Consider the following 20,889-nt stretch of genomic DNA (forward strand, 5'->3'; position numbering starts at 1 on the left):
CACTGCCTATAGTTTGCTGCCCTATTTGGACAAAATGGCTCACATCCCTGCTGGACACTAAGTGGCATATACTTGGGGCTGCTTTGATCCTTGGGGCCTGGTACAGGTGTCCCCTTTGACCAGGGACGTGCGGTGAGCTAAATGGCTCAGGAGGCACTGGCTAACTCCAGAGCTAGATTTACATGCAATATATGAGCCAAAGGGTATTATATACAGGTGCAGCAGTATAAACTCCTGGAAATCTGGTGAGTTTTGATTAGAGATGTGTGGAAAGGATACACAGGTGAGGCAGTGCCTCACCTGCCATAGACTTTTTACTCCAGAGTTTGGGCTATAAAAATTATTAGAATAAAGCAAAGACGATATTTCAAACAAATTATCAGTATTTTTCATATATTTTATTCATTTAAAACTCTAGTTTAAACATAAGTGTTTGAAAATAGAAAGAAAAAGCTAGAAAAAAGTGACCTTGGTTGGGAGCACTCACTCCCGTAGAGTAACTTGAAATGATTGGTATATATATGAGTGATGATGTAACAATGAAGTATTTAAAACGTAACTTTTAATAGTATGTCTATATAAGAAATGGGGTACACGAATTAAAATTGCAAAAAAATTGCATGAATAATAAATAAATGGCTCTAAACTTTATGAGCCACACTTAAGACTGAGTCTGCGAACATATTGATGGATTACTACTGTGGTAATTCGGTGTCTGGCAAGCATAAGCCCATCTTCCCGTGCAGTCAGCACAAGCCCCAATTAGGTACCATCAGTAACCTACAACACCTGGTATTCCTAAATGGTCTCCCACTAAAGTACTGACCAGGCCCAACACTGTATTGCCTCCAAGATCAGACGGGGTTGGACATATCCAGTGTGGTATGGTAGTAGGTTACGTATGGAAAAGAGCAGCAAGTGCAGCTGTTATGTAACAGAATGAGAGATGTTTGTTATTGTGCCAGTTTTATAGAATGCATGTGTCTAACCCGTTGATGATATTTAGTTGACCATCATTGCACCGATTGGCAGCCCAAACACATGGGTATGCGGAGGTTAAATCATATGGTCAACAGGGGTTAGTGACAACAAGCCTCTGTTTTTCCTGTGCATAGCGTGAGACAGAACGAGGAAAATAGCCTATTATGATTTAAGGCATATATAATGTAACATAAATATAAATTGTTCTGTACATGAAAAATTGATGGTGAGTTTATTGGTATTGTAGTGACTATTTATATGTATTAATTTATTTGAGCCAATGATATATGTCTAATTCATGTGTATATATATGGTATGGGAGGTAGTGGGGTGTGAAGAATGTAAATATATTATCTATTTTATTTGGTTAGTTCTGCAACTAGGGACCCGTGGGGGTAGATGGGGTTGGCGGTGTGGATTTAGCTGGCTAGCATCTGCACACCAGTATTGGATGGTTGTGTGAACAAGGAGACTCGCGTGCCGGTAAAAGAAGGGGCCGTGTGCAGAGAGGAGACTCGCTCGCGTGCCGGTAAAAGAAGGGGCCATGTGCAGAGAGGAGACTCACGTGCCGGTAAACCAGAGGCCGTGTGTAGAGAAGTGGCTCGCGTGCTGGTGGAGAGGAAGTGCCGTGTGCAGAGAGGAGACTCGCGTGCCGGTAAAGGAGAGCGTATAAAAGACGCTCCCAGCCGGCGGCGAGTCAGTCTGCTGTTCCTCCTGTTAGCGCTTACCTGCCTAAAGTCTGTTGCTGCCAAGAGCTGTAACTGCTGTAAACACAGCGGCGGCACAGGCTCGGGGGTATAGCCCACACAGGACTGTTGGCTGGAGCCGGCAGAAGGCTGAGAGCGGCGCAGATAGAGCTGGGGTGGTGATGCTGATGGAGCCTCATTGCTGCCGCCGCTTAACAGAGCTGTAAACGCTGTAACATTCTTGGCGGCGGCTGGGGCTCTAAGACAGTGTGTCCTACCACCGAAGCGTCAGCTCTCAGTTTGGTCACGGGCCATCCTCTTCCGGGCAAGGAGTAGCCTGACCGTGTCAGGTCAGCGGAGGTAGAGAAAGAGAGACCCTCCGCCAGCGGCATCTTCGTGCAGCACCTTATGAGGAGACGAGGCAAAGAGGGAGAATAGGAAGCCCAGCAGCTTCAGAGTGTGTCCAGAGACAGAGGCAGGGAGAGAGTCGGGGAAGCCCAGCCAGACAGGTCAGACTTATCCTATCCCACTGGAGGTGTAAGTGAAACAAAAACTACATCTAATATATCTATTACACCTAAAGCATACTACCACTGGTTTTAAGTTAACTTATTGCAGATACCAGTGCTGCATGGTGAGACATAAGTGAAACAAGCAACACAGCAACACCTCTTTTTTAGTGATATTTGGACTTGCACCTGTGAGACATTAAATTAATAGGAAGATCAGCTGTTGATATATTGCAAACATATACTAGCCGTTATGTTGCATACTGATACCAGGAAAAAATAACACATATATGGTTGAACATTGAGACTGAACGTAAAGGATATGGAAATTTTAATTATATATATTTACATATCAAAGGGAGATGAAACAGAGTATGCAAATGAGTAAGGATTGGAAAATACAAGGCTAGCAATTAATTTAATATCTTGATGTACATAAGGAAAGACATTGAAGGAAAGTTGCAGTGAAAACTTATGTTAACTCACTATTGTGGGATATATATATATATATTTAACACTGGATTGGATCAGAAATAGAAGGAAACAGATTGCACAGAAACTGGCTGATACAATTGGAGTACTAGGTCTGACACAATTAACTCAAATATCTCAAGTGGATACAAATGTCTAAACATTTCAGGTTGAAAGGCTTAGTTGCAATTTGACACTGGAGTAACAGTTAATAACTCTCACCAAGCAAATAACTGGCCCTGTTATCAGCTCTATTTATATAGTAAGATGTTAGTCTACTGCATATGAGTGGATACAAATGTAACTTTACCCTGACCACCGCAGCTGATAGAGTTATTTGCAAACTGAAACTAAAGTAACATTTGGCATTAGTCTCAAAGGAACTAAGGAGTTTTCATATTTATGGACAGAAGATAAGCACAGGAACATTATACTTCTATTCAACTGTTTAACTGTATGGGCCCCAACTTGCGCAAAGTTTTTTAGTCGTAAAGAGTACCCGGGTAACTCAATAAGCAAGGTTAATAACAAATTTTGTGTATTGCATGCAGTATTTATATGTATAGGTATTGGGGAATATAGCAAAGGATAAGAAAAGTGACTGTGTTATCTAAATATTTGGATTTATGCTTCTGAGTATAGGGAATGTAATAAAACTATACACTTACCATTAAATAGACTGGATAATAGTATGTAACGCGGATTTGAGGAATCTGTAAAGAAGAAAGGATAAATGGGTAAGGTAAAGTAAAAATATATATATATGGACATATTATAGTAATAACATTGATTAAGCCCCTTTCATTATTTAATAACTAAACTAATAAGGTTACCTAAGCAGCCTAACTGCATATACTGCAATAAAATAGCTTGGGTGGAGGCACAAACATATATTAGTGGCCCACATCTAGGAATAAGGTGGGGTTACATTTTGGAGGCACTTAGCCGAGACGAATATTCAGGACAATATAGGACATTATAATGGAGAGGATCTCAGGAGAGGAATTATACACCTGGTGTATACAGAGAGGAATTAGGGAGAGTTGTGACCATTTTGATAGAGACAGAAAAAGAGCTAGATGCTAGATTAATACCTACTATGATAGTAGCTGGGGGAGAGAGTGGAAGACTGTGGCGCATTATATGGCCTAAAAGTAGTGAGGAAGAAGCAGTTAGTGCCCATATTTCAGCCTCTGCTGAAAACCCAGAGAGGGTTAATGATAGTGGCAATACCCAGGGGAATGGTGCCAATGTAAATGGAGGGCAGTTTGAAACCATGGTAGATAGAGTGGTTACACAGTTGAAACGATGGCACTATGAGGGAAGTTACAGGAGATTAAGAATATTTTCAGGGATCGTGCCTGTGCCACTTGGGGAAGAAATATACGAAGCGTGGAAAGAAGCTGCTGTTCAGCAAGCTGAAGAGTGGCAATGTCCCGACCAAATAAAAAGGCAGAGGGTAGTAGAGAGTTTGAGGGGACCAGCCATGGGTATTATTCAGGCAGCCAGAAGAAGCAACCCGCAAGCTACACTTGAAACATATTTCGAAGCTTTGGATTATGCATATGGTACTTTAGAGGATGTGGGAGATTTGACATCAAGATACCATCATACATTCCAAGAACCCGGGGAGAAACTTAGTGCTTATTTGATTAGAATTGATAAACTCTTATATAAAATAGTGGATAAAGGAGGTATTACTAGAGAGGAGGTGGATGGAAGTAGGATGAGACAGCTCCTTAGAGGAGCATTGACCACTGACTTTGTGGCTCAAATGTTAAGGTGTTCAGGGATAAGAGAGACCCCTCCCACTTTTAATGATTTGTTAAAGGAAGTGAAGCAGGAGGAGGCATTAATTGAGATGAGAGAAAAAACTATAAAAAAGGTAAAAGTGATACAACCAGTGGTAGAAGTGAATCCATTTGAAGAAAAAATACTTAAAATAATAGGGGAACAAAATAAAAAACTAGAACAGTTTATGGGCTTACATACCAACAGTAATTCTAGTATTTCCTCATCAAGGACAAACAATAATATATCTATGAGGGGAAGGGGAAGTAATTATAATAATAGAGGCCGAGGATGTTTCAACTGCGGTAGGTTAGGACATAGGGCATATGAATGTATTGTTGATACTGGAAATCTTTCACAAAGAGTTAGTGATAATAATAATACCGTAGTGAACAGCCATAATCTTTCTGGGCAGGGAAACGGGCAGGGGAGGACTGTGAACCCCTCACAGTCCCCCTAGAAGTCAGCTACTGCGCTATGGGGAATTCCTGGTGGAATGGGAAAATTCCAGAAGGCTTGATGGGTCCTACGCCGATAGTCTCTGCATCCATTAATGGGAAAAAGTGTAAAGTATTACTAGATAGTGGTTCCCAGGTATCAACTATTTTTGAATCTTGGTATAATGAACACATTTCTGATGTGCAAATACAACCCCTTAATGGATTAATAATTTGGGGCTTAAGTGTGAGTAAATATCCTTATCTAGGGTATGTACAAGTTACTCTTGAATTTGATAAAAAAATCCATGAACAACCATTGCAGGTTCCTTTTATCGCTTTGATTTGTCCAGAGATCCAAGGAGGTAGGAATGAACTTCCAGTGAATATAGGTACTAATACCCAATTGTACACTGAGTTATCAGAATGGTGTCAGGATAGACATAGGGAGGAAAAGATTACTGAAGCAGGACTTACATGGATAATTCAACCTAGAGATAAGCTTGAGATGGAAAAGGGAGAATTCGAAGTTTGTTTCCAAAATAGTGATATTCCAGAAGGGGACAAAGATTCTTTGATAAGGGAAATGAGAAGTAGGAGAAAGGTTTTTTCATCTGATGAATGGGATTTAGGAGAGGCAAAAGGAGTAGAACACAGTATAGAACTCATGGATACAAGTCCTTTTCGTGAAAGATCTCGCAGAATAGCTCCTGCGGATTTTGAGGATGTCCGGTTACACTTAAAGGGGTTGTTAGAGAATCAAATTATTATAGAATCTCGCAGTCCATATGCTTCTCCAATCGTAATTGCTAAAAAAAAAAATGGGAAGATTCGTATGTGTGTAGATTACAGGACCCTTAATGCAAGAACTGTCCCAGATCAGTACACGGTTCCTAAAATTGATGAAGCATTGGACTGTTTGCAGGGAAGTATATGGTTTTCGGTATTGGACCTACGGAATGGATTCTACCAGATTCCCATGCGCCCAGAAGATAGAGACAAAACTGCATTTATTTGCCCATTAGGTTTTTTTGAATTCCTAAAAATGCCCCAGGGAATTAAGGGAGCCCCAGCTACATTCCAGAGGACAATGGATAAAGTAATCGGGGATATGAATTATAGGGAAGTCATTGTTTATTTAGATGACATTATTGTTTTTGGAAGTTCCATTCAAGAGCACAACACCCGTCTTATTAAAGTGTTGGATAGATTAATTGAAGGGGGATTGAAGTTGTCTATTGACAAATGTCAGCTATGCAGATCATCAGTGAAATATTTGGGACACATTGTAAATAGAGAAGGAATTGCTACTGACCCAGCAAAAGTTGAGGCTGTGGTAAATTGGCCTAGGCCAAATAAACTTAAAGATCTCAGATCTTTTTTAGGTTTTTGCGGGTACTACCGCAGATGTATTCCTAATTATTCTAAAATCTCTAAACCCCTTACTGATTTGACTAGAGGATATCCCCCTACCAGTAGGAAGAAAGAGACCAAAATAACCCCTAAGTGTTGGTTTAAACCTAATGCACTTTTTGGTGAGCGGTGGACTGAGGAATGTGAAATGGCATTCCAAAAATTAAAATTAAAATTAACTGGGGCTCCAGTTCTAGCATACGCAAACCCTTCACTTCCACATGTACTTCATATAGATGCTTCACAAGAAGGCATTGGAGGTGTATTGTATCAAAAGCATGATGAAGAATTAAAGCCTGTGTCTTTCACCAGTAGGGGGTTATCTGTTAGTGAGAGAAATTACCCCACCCACAAATTGGAGTTTTTAGCTTTAAAATGGTGTGTGGTTGAAAAATTTCATGAATATTTATATGGGGTAACCTTTGAGATTCACACAGATAACAATCCTTTAACATATATCCTTACTACTGCAAAATTAGATGCAACTGGACACAGATGGTTGGCAGCTTTGGCTCTATATGATTTTTCTTTAAAATATAGGCCAGGAATTAATAATATTGATGCCGATTCATTATCCCGAATACCTAATCAAGGTGATAATGTTACTATCGATGAATGGATTGAGGTACCGGCTGTGGAAGTGAAGGGGATGTGTCATCATGTTCAGATTAAGGAAATTATTCCAAAGGAATTATTAAATTCATTAGGTGCCACTGAGAAAGCTCTGCCCCTATCATATTGCTGGTTGAATCATTTAGAATTAAAGGGATTACCAAAACTCAGAAAAAGCCAAATACAGGAAGATCAGCGAAAGGATTCAGATATAGGATGTATTATATCTGAGTTGATAAAAAATAAAGAAAAAAAAACTTGGGACTCCTTGATATCTAATGCTTCTAGTGAAGTAAGGTTATTAGAAAGACAAAGGAAACACTTATTGATGGTTAATGGGTTATTATATCGGGTAATTGGAAGGCAAGAGAAAAAAATATATCAATTGGTATTGCCAAAGGTATATCGATCTATGGTATTGAAAGCATTACATGATGACCATGGCCATTTAGGAAATGATAAAACCTTAAATTTAATATATGACAGGTTTTATTGGCCGGGTATGAGGAAAGAAATAGAAACATATTGCCAAAATTGTGGAAATTGTATAGTACGAAAGACTGTAAGTAGTCAATGTGCCCCACTAGTAAATTTTAGAAGTAATGGTCCTATGGATCTAGTCTGTATGGATTTTTTAACAATAGCAGTAGAACCAGAAAAAAAATGCCACATATTAAAAATTACTGATCATTTTACAAGGTATGCCCAGGCATATGTTACACCAAATCAGAAAGCACATACTGTAGCTAATACCTTATGGGATAAATATTTTGTTCATTACGGTCTACCTAACCGATTACATTCAGATCAAGGGAGAGAGTTCGAGAGTAGATTGATTAAGGAACTCTGTATCATTTGTGGGATAACTAAATCAAGAACCACCCCTTATCATCCTCAGGGAAACCCCCAACCTGAAAGATTCAACAGAACCTTGTTGGATATGTTAGGGACTCTGAATCCATTTGATAAAAACCATTGGAAAAGACATATTGACCGTTTGATACATGCTTATAATTGTACACGAAATGAAGCTACAGGGTATTCTCCTTATGCTTTGATGTTTGGGCGAGAGGCTAGACTTCCCATAGACGTGTGCATGGGAATTTCCACTAGTAATAAACCCGCTATTTCTCATATTAAATATATTAAGAAATTGAGAGAAGACTTGCAAAAAGCATATAATATAGCCAATGAAAATACTTCTAAATTAGAGATTAAAAATAAAAGCTATTGTGATAGGAAAGTACGAGATCAGGTTTTGGCTCCTGGGGATAGAGTGTTATTAAAACAACTTGGGACGCCTAGAAAGTTTAAAATAAGTAATAGGTGGAGAGAAGATCCTTTCGTAATAATAGAAAAGTTTCCTGGATTACCTGTATATAAAATCAGGCCAGAAACTGGGGAGGAAACTGTATTAACTTTCCATAGACAACATTTGCTTCCTATAGGACGTGAAGTTCGTTTAAATAATTATAAAAATGACCCTACAATGAGTTTTGATGTAAAGGATATAGAGAATGGATCTGAGCAACTTGTTAAAAATGAGAATGATGATGTGGAAAACTTAGTGGATGACCTTACAGGGCCAGGATGTTACTTTAGAGATGGAAATAGCACAATAGATGATTACCTTGGAAAGCTCTTTCAAGAGGGGAATACTAATAATCCCATTGGATTCCTCTCTGATGAAAATTTAGTGAACCAAATGGACAACTCTTATAGAGAAGCTAGTGATGACATCAGTAGCTGGGGGGAATATAGACCGGAGGATTGGGATTCTAATTATTGTTCTTCTATTCAAACTGAAAATGAGGTAGAACAGCAAGTTACAGCAAGGCCTAGAAGAATATGTCATCCTCCGTCTATTTTAACTTATAATGAATTGGGGGTACCTAGTCTTGTACCACGAATAGTGCATCCGAACATGGTTAATGTATGGCCTTACTATGGAGATGATTTTTTCCAGTTAGAGTTAAGATGGTGATCCATTTACATTTCATTCAATGAAGCACCAGGGGAAGAGTGTAACATAAATATAAATTGTTCTGTACATGAAAAATTGATGGTGAGTTTATTGGTATTGTAGTGACTATTTATATGTATTAATTTATTTGAGCCAATGATATATGTCTAATTCATGTGTATATATATGGTATGGGAGGTAGTGGGGTGTGAAGAATGTAAATATATTATCCATTTTATTTGGTTAGTTCTGCAACTAGGGACCCGTGGGGGTAGATGGGGTTGGCGGTGTGGATTTAGCTGGCTAGCATCTGCACACCTGTATTGGATGGTTGTGTGAACAAGGAGACTCGCGTGCCGGTAAAAGAAGGGGCCATGTGCAGAGAGGAGACTCGCTCGCGTGCCGGTAAAAGAAGGGGCCGTGTGCAGAGAGGAGACTCGCGTGCCGGTAAACCAGAGGCCGTGTGTAGAGAAGTGGCTCGCGTGCCGGTGGAGAGGAAGGGCCGTGTGCAGAGAGGAGACTCGCGTGCCGGTAAAGGAGAGCGTATAAAAGACGCTCCCAGCCGGCGGCGAGTCAGTCTGCTGTTCCTCCTGTTAGCGCTTACCTGCCTAAAGTCTGTTGCTGCCAGGAGCTGTAACTGCTGTAAACACAGCGGCGGCACAGGCTCGGGGGTATAGCCCACACAGGACTGTTGGCTGGAGCCGGCAGAAGGCTGAGAGCGGCGCAGATAGAGCTGGGGTGGTGATGCTGATGGAGCCTCATTGCTGCCGCCGCTTAACAGAGCTGTAAACGCTGTAACATTCTTGGCGGCGGCTGGGGCTCTAAGACAGTGTGTCCTACCACCGAAGCGTCGGCTCTCAGTTTGGTCACGGGCCATCCTCTTCAGGGCAAGGAGTAGCCTGACCATGTCAGGTCAGCGGAGGTAGAGAAAGAGAGACCCTCCGCCAGCGGCATCTTCGTGCAGCACCTTATGAGGAGACGAGGCAAAGAGGGGAGAATAGGAAGCCCAGCAGCTTCAGAGTGTGTCCAGGGACAGAGGCAGGGAGAGAGTCGGGGAAGCCCAGCCAGACAGGTCAGACTGATCCTATCCCACTGGAGGTATAAGTGAAACAAAAACTACATCTAATATATCTATTACACCTAAAGCATACTACCACTGGTTTTAAGTTAACTTATTGCAGATACCAGTGCTGCATGGTGAGACATAAGTGAAACAAGCAACACAGCAACACCTCTTTTTTAGTGATATTTGGACTTGCACCTGTGAGACATTAAATTAATAGGAAGATCAGCTGTTGATATATTGCAAACATATACTAGCCGTTATGTTGCATACTGATACCAGGAAAAAATAAAACATATATGGTTGAACATTGAGACTGAACGTAAAGGATATGGAAATTTTAATTATATATATTTACATATCAAAGGGAGATGAAACAGAGTATGCAAATGAGTAAGGATTGGAAAATACAAGGCTAGCAATTAATTTAATATCTTGATGTACATAAGGAAAGACATTGAAGGAAAGTTGCAGTGAAAACTTATGTTAACTCACTATTGTGGGATATATATATATATATTTAACACTGGATTGGATCAGAAATAGAAGGAAACAGATTGCACAGAAACTGGCTGATACAATTGGAGTACTAGGTCTGACACAATTAACTCAAATATCTCAAGTGGATACAAATGTCTAAACATTTCAGGTTGAAAGGCTTAGTTGCAATTTGACACTGGACTGGAGTAACAGTTAATAACTCTCACCAAGCAAATAACTGGCCCTGTTATCAGCTCTATTTATATAGTGAGATGTTAGTCTACTGCATATGAGTGGATACAAATGTAACTTTACCCTGACCACTGCAGCTGAAAGAGTTATTTGCAAACTGAAACTAAAGTAACATTTGGCATTAGTCTCAAAGGAACTAAGGAGTTTTCATATTTATAGACGGAAGATAAGCACAGGAACATTATACTTCTATTCAACTGTTTAACTGTATGGGCCCCAACTTGCGCAAAGTTTTTTAGTCGTAAAGAGTACCCGGGTAACTCAATAAGCAAGGTTAATAACAAATTTTGTGTATTGCATGCAGTATTTATATGTATAGGTATTGGGGAATATAGCAAAGGATATGAAAAGTGACTGTGTTATCTAAATATTTGGATTTATGCTTCTGAGTATAGGGAATGTAATAAAACTATACACTTACCATTAAATAGACTGGATAATAGTATGTAACGCGGATTTGAGGAATCTGTAAAGAAGAAAGGATAAATGGGTAAGGTAAAGCAAAAATATATATATATGGACATATTATAGTAATAACATTGATTAAGCCCCTTTCATTATTTAATAACTAAACTAATAAGGTTACCTAAGCAGCCTAACTGCATATACTGCAATAAAATAGCTTGGGTGGAGGCACAAACATATATTAGTGGCCCACATCTAGGAATAAGGTGGGGTTACAATAACAAACAAGCACAAAATCTGAAAAGAGGATATCTGTTATTGCAGTCTGGATATACCTGTCAGAAAGACATTAATTAAATAATACTTTTTGATACATCGACATTAATAAAGATATTGTCTGTGCTAGATGTCAAATGTGATGTTAGTTTGTATCAAAGGAAAAAACATGAAAAAGCTAGCAACAATAACAGGAAAATGAATTATTGAGTGTGTTTTTATAACATCCAATGTCCCAGATACAATTATATCCACCTTCAAAGTATATATCAAGAAAAGAAGGGGGAATTTTAGGGACACAGAATACTTGCTGCAATAGTAAACAGTCAAATACTGGCAGCCAGTGCATTAGATACAATTATTGCCATGAACTCTGCATAGGTTGATACAAAGAGGCCTATAACATCCAATGTCCCAGATACAATTATAGCCACCTTTAAAGTATATATCAAGGGAAAAAAGGGGGAATTTTTAGGGACACAGAATACTTGCTGCAATAGTAAACAGTCAAATACTGGCAGCCAGTGCATTAGATACAATTGTTGCCCGTGAACAAGCCTGCTGCGAAACGTACGTTGGGTACGTGATTAGGGTCACGGAGAGCGCTCTCACGTGACCAGGCTCAGACCAGCGGCAGAGAAGAGGAGACCGGGCGAGACGCCCAGCCTGCATACCGCACGGACTCAAGCGTTTTAGCGGCACCTGATGGGATGGGGAGGCGCACAGTAGAATAAGTATCCCTCCCCCCTTCCCTGTCCAGTTTGACCTCACCTCCAATGTTAAAGCCAACGCCGAATTGGGCTATTTATGATGCTGGTTGTGAGCAGCAAGTATATAAGTACCATTCACTATAGGTGTTCTATATGATCTACTGCATCTCTATCCGTGGTAATCAGCCGCAACTCTGGTTATAAAATTATCCAGGCTCTTTGTTATGTTTAATTGTATGAATTGAGAACATACATAGAGCACACCGCAGGGCACCTCAAGTTGCAGCATTGTATGTTGTGTGTTTTTCTCTTAAATTTGCCTGGCCTCTTTGTATTAGCTTATACAGAGTTTATGGCAACAATTGTATCTAATATATTGGCTGCCAGTATTTTGACTGTTTATTATTGCAGCAAGTATTCTTTGTCCCTATAATTCCCCCTTTTTTCTTCATATATACTTAGAAGGTGGTTATAATTGTATCTGGGACATTGGATGCTATAGGCCTCTTTGTATCAACCTATGCAGAGTTCATGGCAATAATTGTATCTAATGCACTGGCTGCCAGTATTTGACTGTTTACTATTGCAGCAAGTATTCTGTGTCCCTAAAAATTCCCCCTTTTTTTCTTGATATATACTTTAAAGGTGGCTATAATTGTATCTGGGACATTGGATGTTATAGGCCTCTTTGTATCAACCTATGCAGAGTTCATGGCAATAATTGTATCTAATGCACTGGCTGCCAGTATTTGACTGTTTACTATTGCAGCAAGTATTCTGTGTCCCTAAAATTCCCCCTTTTTTTCTTGATATATACTTTGAAGGTGGAAATAATTGTATCTGGGACATTGGATGTTATAAAAACACACTAAATTATTCATTTTCCTGTTATTGTTGCTAGCTTTTTCATGTTTTTTCCTTTGATACAAACTAACATCACATTTGACATCTAGCATAGACAATATCTTTATTAATGTCGATGTATCAAAAAGTATTACTCAATTAATGTCTTTCTGACAGGTATATCCAGTCTGCAATAACAGATATCCTCTTTTCAGATTTTGTGTTTGTTTGTTATATATGCCTTAAATCATAATAGGCTATTTTCCTCGTTCTGCCTCACGCTATACACAGGAAAAACAGAGGCTTGTTGTCACTAACCCCTGTTGACCATATGATTTAACCTCCGCATACCCATGTGTTTGGGCTGCCAATCGGTGAAATGATGGTCAACTAAATATCCTCAACGGGTTAGACACATGCATTCTATAAAACTGGCACAATAACAAACATCTCTCATTCTGTTACATAACAGCTGCACTTGCTGCTCTTTTCCATACGTAACCTACTACCATACCACACTGGATATGCCCAACCCCGTCTGATCTTGGAGGCAATACAGTGTTGGGCCTGGTCAGTACTTTAGTGGGAGACCATTTAGGAATACCAGGTGTTGTAGGTTACTGATGGTACCTAATTGGGGCTTGTGCTGACTCCACGGGAGGATGGGCTTATGCTTGCCAGACACCAAATTACCACAGTAGTAATCCATCAATATGTTCGCAGACTTAGTCTTAAGTATGGCTCATAAAGTTTAGAGCCATTTATTTATTATTCATGAAAAAAAAATTCAATTTTAATTCGTGTACCCCATTTCTTATATAGACATACTATTAAAAGTTACGTTTTAAATACTTCATTGTTACATCATCACTCATATATATACCAATAATTTCAAGTTACTCTCCGGGAGTGAGTGCTCCCAACCAAGGTCACTTTTTTCTAGCTTTTTTCTTTCTATTTTCAAATACGTTTGGACCTTTGGGAGCACCGCTGACAATCACCATTTTGTCTACCCATAGATATTAAACTCATGGTAGAAGGTGATAAATTTTAGACTACTGTCTAAACCTTCGGCTTTTCTCGGAGACAACATTTTATTTATTATTATTTTTGATAATCCATTTAACCCTGTGCGGTATTCCCAACCCAACCCTTCTCAATTAAACATAAGTGTGACAGGAAAGGCTCTGCGTCACCTGCCTCACCCCACCGCACATAACTGCCTTTGACACACACCCCCCCCCCCCCCATGTCGCCTGCCCTGACTATATTTGCCATATGTTGAAACATCCCTTCCCTCCCACATTCTACCTCTACCTGATTTTGAGTTGGAAATAAAGCAAGAAAGAGTAAGTTTCTTTTCACCTTGGAAAAACCATGTTGCACTGCAGGTAGGGTAGATTTAAGATGTACAGAGAGAGTTAGGTATAATAAGGGTTTGTACAAGCGTAAATATAAATTGCATTTTAAAAATAAAGCTGTCCAGCTTTTTTCTGGGCTTCATGCAAAATCAGCCAGTGTACAGAAAAAGAGATATTACCACCTAAACGCGCTGTCCAATCAAATGAAAAACACCAACATAAACATAAATGGGAATATCCCAGCGATGAGGAGTAAATGTTCAATGTCCCAATTGATGAGAAAAAAGAAGAAAGTCTCTAGTCTTGAGAGGAAAAATTCAACATAGGAGATTCTTAAAAACGGAGGATTCCACGGGGTACACACCGTACTCACGTGGACAAGGGACGTCAAATGTTCGTAGAGGTTTCTTTTCACATCGAAGATCCACTGGCGGGATATCTCTATAGGAGAAGTCCTTCAAGCACGAATACCCAATTTCTTTAACTTCTATATATTAAGGTGATGTCAAATCCTCTCAGTGGTCGTCATACAGGGCCCTCAGTGTATCATTTTAGCTGTGTACATGAGCTAGTATCCTCAGTGCTGTCCTCACTCTGAATTCAGAGTAAGGACAGCACTGAGGATACTAGTTAATGATACACTGAGGATCCATCCTTCAGAAGGGCCCTGTATGACGACTACTGAGAGGATTTGACATCACCTTAATATATAGAAGTTAAGGAAATTGGGTATTCGTGCTTGAAGATCTTCTCCTATAGAGATATCCCGCCAGTGGATCTTCGATGTGAAAAGAAACCTGTACGAACATTTGACGTCCCTTGTCCACGTGAGTACGGTGTGTACCCCGTGGAATCCTCCGTTTTTAAGAATCTCCTATGTTGAATTTTTCCTCTCAAGACTAGAGACTTTCTTCTTTTTTCTCATCAATTGGGACATTGAACATTTACTCCTCATCGCTGGGATATTCCCATTTATGTTTATGTTGGTGCTTTTAATTTGATTGGACAGCGCGTTTAGGTGGTAATATCTCTTTTTCTGTACATTTGTGTCTCTGGAGATTGTGTGACATCTCCTTTTACCTACCTTTTGCAGCAGTCCAGAGGGCGCGGCAGGATTTTTTCCAATTTCCTACCCCATAAAATCAGCCAGTATTTACCCTGCATGTAAAACCAATAATGATATTTTCCCCCTTTGCATTGCAATATGTTGTTTTCCAAATACGAAGTTACTTGCTTTTTTTTTGCTTTACTACCAAATCAGAATCAGACCCACAGTTACCTGCTCTTTCTTGCTTTATTCCCAGCTCAGAATCAGGGCGTCTGTAAGTAGAAGAGAGTATTAAGTGTAATATGCATACCTTGCACAATAAAAATCAATTTTACGCCTACACTACTTAAGTCATACTTTCATCAAAATCTACATATAGTTTTAGCTGTTAAATGTTGTCTGTGCTATAATTTATTTTGTATATGTATATGTGTCTGAGGCTCTGAGCTATAATTTATTTTGTATATGTGTCTGAGGCTCTGAGCTATAATTTATTTTCATTATTTGCATTGTTGGCACCGAAAATGAAATAAAAAAAATCTTTAAATTTGCTTTTATTTACTAACTTTAATAATATATTTGTATAGTACCAAATTATGAAATATTTAGGAAAAAAATGAATAATAAGAATATTATATATTAACAAACATCTGCGATCTGTGAAATAAATATAGATCAAGTCCATTATGCTACCAAGAGCATAGAACAAAATATACAATTTATTTAGCAAATTAACAAGAAAAATACAAATAATTTGCGGGATTTAATGGGGTGTGAGTTAGTTGTGCAGGACAAATGTGCACCCCACGCACATTAGAAGGTCCAAGTTTGTCGCAAAACTCAACCACTGTAATAGCCTGCAAGTTTTTAAGTTTGAGGCTAATACAGTGTGCGGGTGTGTACGAGTTTTCTAGAATGAAAACTTGCTCATTATAAGGTCATTACATTGGACCTCATTCAGAGATGGACACAGATCATTGCATCCGCAGCAAGATCTGCATCCATCTCCTTTCAGGTATGTACGAAAAGAGAAAAGTATGACTCTTGTTTGGGCGCACTATTGTGTTAACTAAATGTAAGTTAATAGTATCTAGAAAATAGTCTTTATTTCTACTCTTTAAAATGCTCGGAAATTCAACAAAACAAATTTAATATTAGACAAGCATGGATGTGCCAACTTGAGAGAAATGTCTCCTAAGATTGGAAAAATGTTCAGATCTTAATTATGCCTGGATAAACGCATATCGGAAGATGGCTACATATTATGCTACTTCCGTCTGCTCAAGATCTGTACAAACTGTGTTTGTATTAATGCAGCCCTAAATTGGGTTAATTCATGAGTGGGAAAACCCAATCACTGAATCACAATTCTAATAATTAACCACTGTCATAGATGAAGGGAAAACAGAATAAAGAAAAAGGAGGATTGAGTGTAAGTGGTGATACTGCTGTTGGTGTAGTTTCTACAGGAAAGAGAGTCTTCCTACTTCACTGGGTATTCCCTAGTGGTCGCCCATCTAGGTACTGACTCAGCCCACCTAGGTTAAGCTTCCAAGATCGGACGAGATTGGGCGTGAACGTAGGGGTATGGTCGTAGGAAGATTTGATCCTATAGCACCAATGAGAGTGCACCGAAAAGGGAGGATTGATTCCTCCTTGGAAACGGAATGCTGAGAATGCGTGGGAAAAGGGAAAAAGTGATAGATGAGTAGGTGTGAATCTGCTGTCCATGTTAGACTGAAGAGACGTGTCTCCTGAGGGGACACGCACCCCAGAATCATGGATGAGAGTTCACAGAAAGAAGAAAAGCAGGAAAATAATTCAAGAATAAGGGCAAATAGTTACAATGGACTATCAGATTGGATTACAATAAGTCCCTTTGGGTCACCTCTATTTTTTGGATACTCATAGATCCTGGTTCAAATAAATCACTATAACAGAAGTCAACAACACTTCACAGAAAAAGTAATAATAATAATAATAATCAGGGTTTTTGCGAGTGTCAGATCACTCGGTATGTCTGACACTACTTATACATGACAAATTTTAATGGCATTCAGTGATTAGAGATTTTATCCAGTGCACCATAGCCTAGGCCAGGCTTTTTCAACCAGTGTGCCGTGGCACACTAGTGTGCCATGACCAGTTGCAAGGTGTGCCGTGGAGCCAGAGCAGCTTCCTGCACCATCAGAGTGAACTGTTGGCCCAGGCTCTTCTTAGAGGATCAGTCGTGCTCCGGTCATGACCAATGCCTTGAAAACGATGTGATATCATAGGTCACAGCCGCCGTGTCTCACCACCCAGCCAGCCCACCCACCTGCATATTTATCTTCCAGTTCCTGTCTGCATACACAGCTTTCCTGGCCCACCCACACCTGCACGACTGCCCGCTGCTCAGTATTCGCAGCACTCCACTATGAACAATCCCCACCACTGAGGGACAGGGTGGAGGACAGCTGACCGGTAGGGGGTAATATTTGTTATTTTTTTTGTCCTGTTGGGAACAATAGGATTTATGTGGGGAGAATAAGGATTTATGGGGGGGAACAATATGAATAATTCATGTGGGGAGCAATAGGATTTATGTAGGGAGCAATATGCTTTATGTGGGGATCAATGTGATTGTTTTTCCTGTGTAAGTAGGCCAATGTATATGTGGATATTTTTTACTGTGAGGGCCAATGTGTGTTTTTTGTTTTGTTTTTTTTCTGTGGGGAACTGATGGTGTGCCTTGGCAATTTTAAAATATTGTTCGGTGTGACGCAAGTAAAAAAAGGTTGAAAATCACTGGCCTAGGCAATCACCGGTGATATTATCAGGAAGTCGTCTGTCGACAAAAATATACGTTTCTGATATGAACTAATGTGTGAGGCAAAAGGATTATCACCTGTGCGAATGTCGCTTTGGTGATATGTCCTCAAAGAAACAATAAACATGACACACACAGTTTGAAAATACTTATGGCAGACTGAAATGCGGGATTGCCAACATCTGTCCGATAATGAGAATGCGAAAAAGGATATGTTTTCATAATGCAATTTGACAGAAAATAAACGTGGATATGCTAAGCTCATTCACTGAAAGACACCAGAAATGTTATTAATAAAGATTCTTTCAGTAACCAGATTATAGCAATCTTTGCTGAAATGGAGAGACTTAGCTATAACAGACAAGTAATGGGTGTTATTCATTCGATTGGCAGTCAGTCAGGGTGCCCGCAGTGGGTGCTGGGCAGTCAAAGCCCTGCCCCTGTCATAGGGTTAAATCACACTGTACCTAACTGGAAAAGTACACATACATGCAGTACAATTTGGCTGGAACCACCAGCAATATAGGTAATTTTTGAAGCAGATATATATACTTTTTAGCATTGAATCTGGTACAATAGATTGAATAAGCATCAAATATCACCCATTCAGATGTCAGAGAGGTAAGGTGCCCGCAAGGAAAACGCGTTTCACCCGGTTACGGGCTTGTTCACTTCCGTTCACTTCCATCTCCTTTCATGCTGGGGGCCTCCTCATGATGCATCGACAATTTAATTGCAGCCACACTGCTGTTTGGCCCACCATGTGCGTGAAATGCCACCCCCCAGATGCCCTCCAATGTCATTCACCTTGCAAGAAAAGGGTTGCACACTGCAGCCGGTGCGTGCAGACAGGCCCGGCGCTACCCGCTCAGCAAAGGGATGCAGTGCAGGGAGGCGCTGGGACGGAGAGGTGCTCCCCCTGCTCTGCATTCCTTCCCTGCTGCGCCGTCCTGTGCCCCCTGCTGCTGCTGTGCCTGTCACTGTATGACAGGCACTGGCTGCGGCACCTGCAGCATGAAAATCCTCCTCCCTCCCCTCACCTGTGTGACAGGACAGCGCTGTGCACGGTACCGAAGGGGGCGGAGCTAAGCAGGTGGGGCTAAATGGGCCAGAAGGTGGCGGAGCTACACGGACCAGGCTGCTGTAGTGTAGGGAGACTGGCTTAGGTAAGTGAAGTGTGGGAGGGAAATGTGTGTGTGTGTGTGTGTGTGTGTGTGGTATGTCTGTGTGCGTTTATGTGTGCTTTAAGGACGCTACTACTACAGGGGGGGCATTACGTATAACGATGCTACTAATGGGGGCCATTGCGTGTAACGACGCTACTACTGGGGGGTCATTACGTATAAGGACGATACTACTATTTGGGGGCTTTATGTATAGGACGCTGCTATTACTGGGGGGGCATTACGTATAACAATACTACTACTGGGGGAGGGCATTACGTATAAGGATGCTACTACTGGGGGGGGGGGGCATTATGTATAAGGACGGTACTACTACTGGGGGTGCATTACGTGTAAGGACGCTACTACTACTGGGGGTGTACTACGTATAAGGACGCTACTACAACTGGGGGGGGGCATTACGTATAAGGACGCTACTACTACTAGGGTGGAATTATGCATATGGACGCTTCTACTACTGGGGGGGTGCACTACTTATAAAGACGCTACTACAACTGGAGGGGGCATTACGTATAAGGACGCTACTACTACTAGGGGAATTACGTATAAGGACGCTTCTACTACTGGGGGGGCACTACGTATACGGACGCTACTACAACTGGAGGGGGCATTACGTATAAGGACGCTACTACTACTAGGGGGAATTACGTATAAGGACGCTTCTACTATTGGGGGTGCACTACGTATAAGGACGCTACTACTGGGGGGGCATTATGTATAAGGATGCTACTACTACTGGGGTGCATTATGTATAAGGATGCTACTACTACTGGGGGGGCATTATGTATAAGGATGCTACTACTACTGGGGGGCATTATGTATAAGGATGCTGCTACTACTGGGGGGCATTATGTATAAGGATGCTACTACTACTGGGGGGGCATTATACATAAGGATGCTACTCCTACTGGTGGGGCATTATGCATAAGGATGCTACTACTACTGGGGGGGCATTATGCATAAGGATGCTACTACTACTGGGGGGGCATTATGCATAAGGATGCTACTACTACTAGGGGGCATTATGTATAAGGATGCTACTACTACTGGGGGGCATTATGTATAAGGATGCTACTACTACTGGGGGGCATTATGTATAAGGATGCTACTACTACTGGGGGGGGCATTATGCATAAGGATGCTACTACTACTGGGGGGGCATTATGCATAAGGATGCTACTCCTACTGGTGGGGCATTATGCATAAGGATGCTACTACTACTGGGGGGGCATTATGCATAAGGATGCTACTACTACTGGGGGGCATTATGCATAAGGATGCTACTACTACTGGGGGTGCACTATGTATAAGGACGCTACTACTACTGGGGGGCATTACATATAAGGATGCTACTACTACGGGTGGGGCATTACGTATAAGATGAATAAGATTGTGCTACATTGTGGAGTAATTTTGAATGGGGGTACTATTGTGTGGCTATGTCCCTTACTTGTGAGACTACACCCCTTTTCCCGGCGCGCACCAAAGGAATATGGGAGGGCGCAAATTTATAGTTTGCAGGGGGGCGCCGAACACCCTAGCACCGGCCCTGCGTGCAGACCAGATTGACGCAGCCACTGTGTAGAGGCGCGTGG

The 20,889-nt window shown here is 40.8% G+C and overlaps 3 pseudogenes; 1 reads left to right on the forward strand and 2 right to left on the reverse strand.

Moving 5' to 3' along the window:
• Window positions 1–777: 777 nt before the first annotated feature.
• On the reverse strand, window positions 778–896 carry LOC134964028 (5S ribosomal RNA; annotated as a pseudogene).
• Window positions 897–13,392: 12,496 nt separating this feature from the next.
• Window positions 13,393–13,511, forward strand: LOC134963226 (5S ribosomal RNA; annotated as a pseudogene).
• Window positions 13,512–16,781: 3,270 nt separating this feature from the next.
• Window positions 16,782–16,900, reverse strand: LOC134964986 (5S ribosomal RNA; annotated as a pseudogene).
• Between the last annotated feature and the right edge of the window lie 3,989 nt (window positions 16,901–20,889).

This window comes from Pseudophryne corroboree, chromosome 9 (assembly GCF_028390025.1).
Source record: "Pseudophryne corroboree isolate aPseCor3 chromosome 9, aPseCor3.hap2, whole genome shotgun sequence".
Lineage (NCBI taxonomy): Eukaryota > Metazoa > Chordata > Amphibia > Anura > Myobatrachidae > Pseudophryne > Pseudophryne corroboree.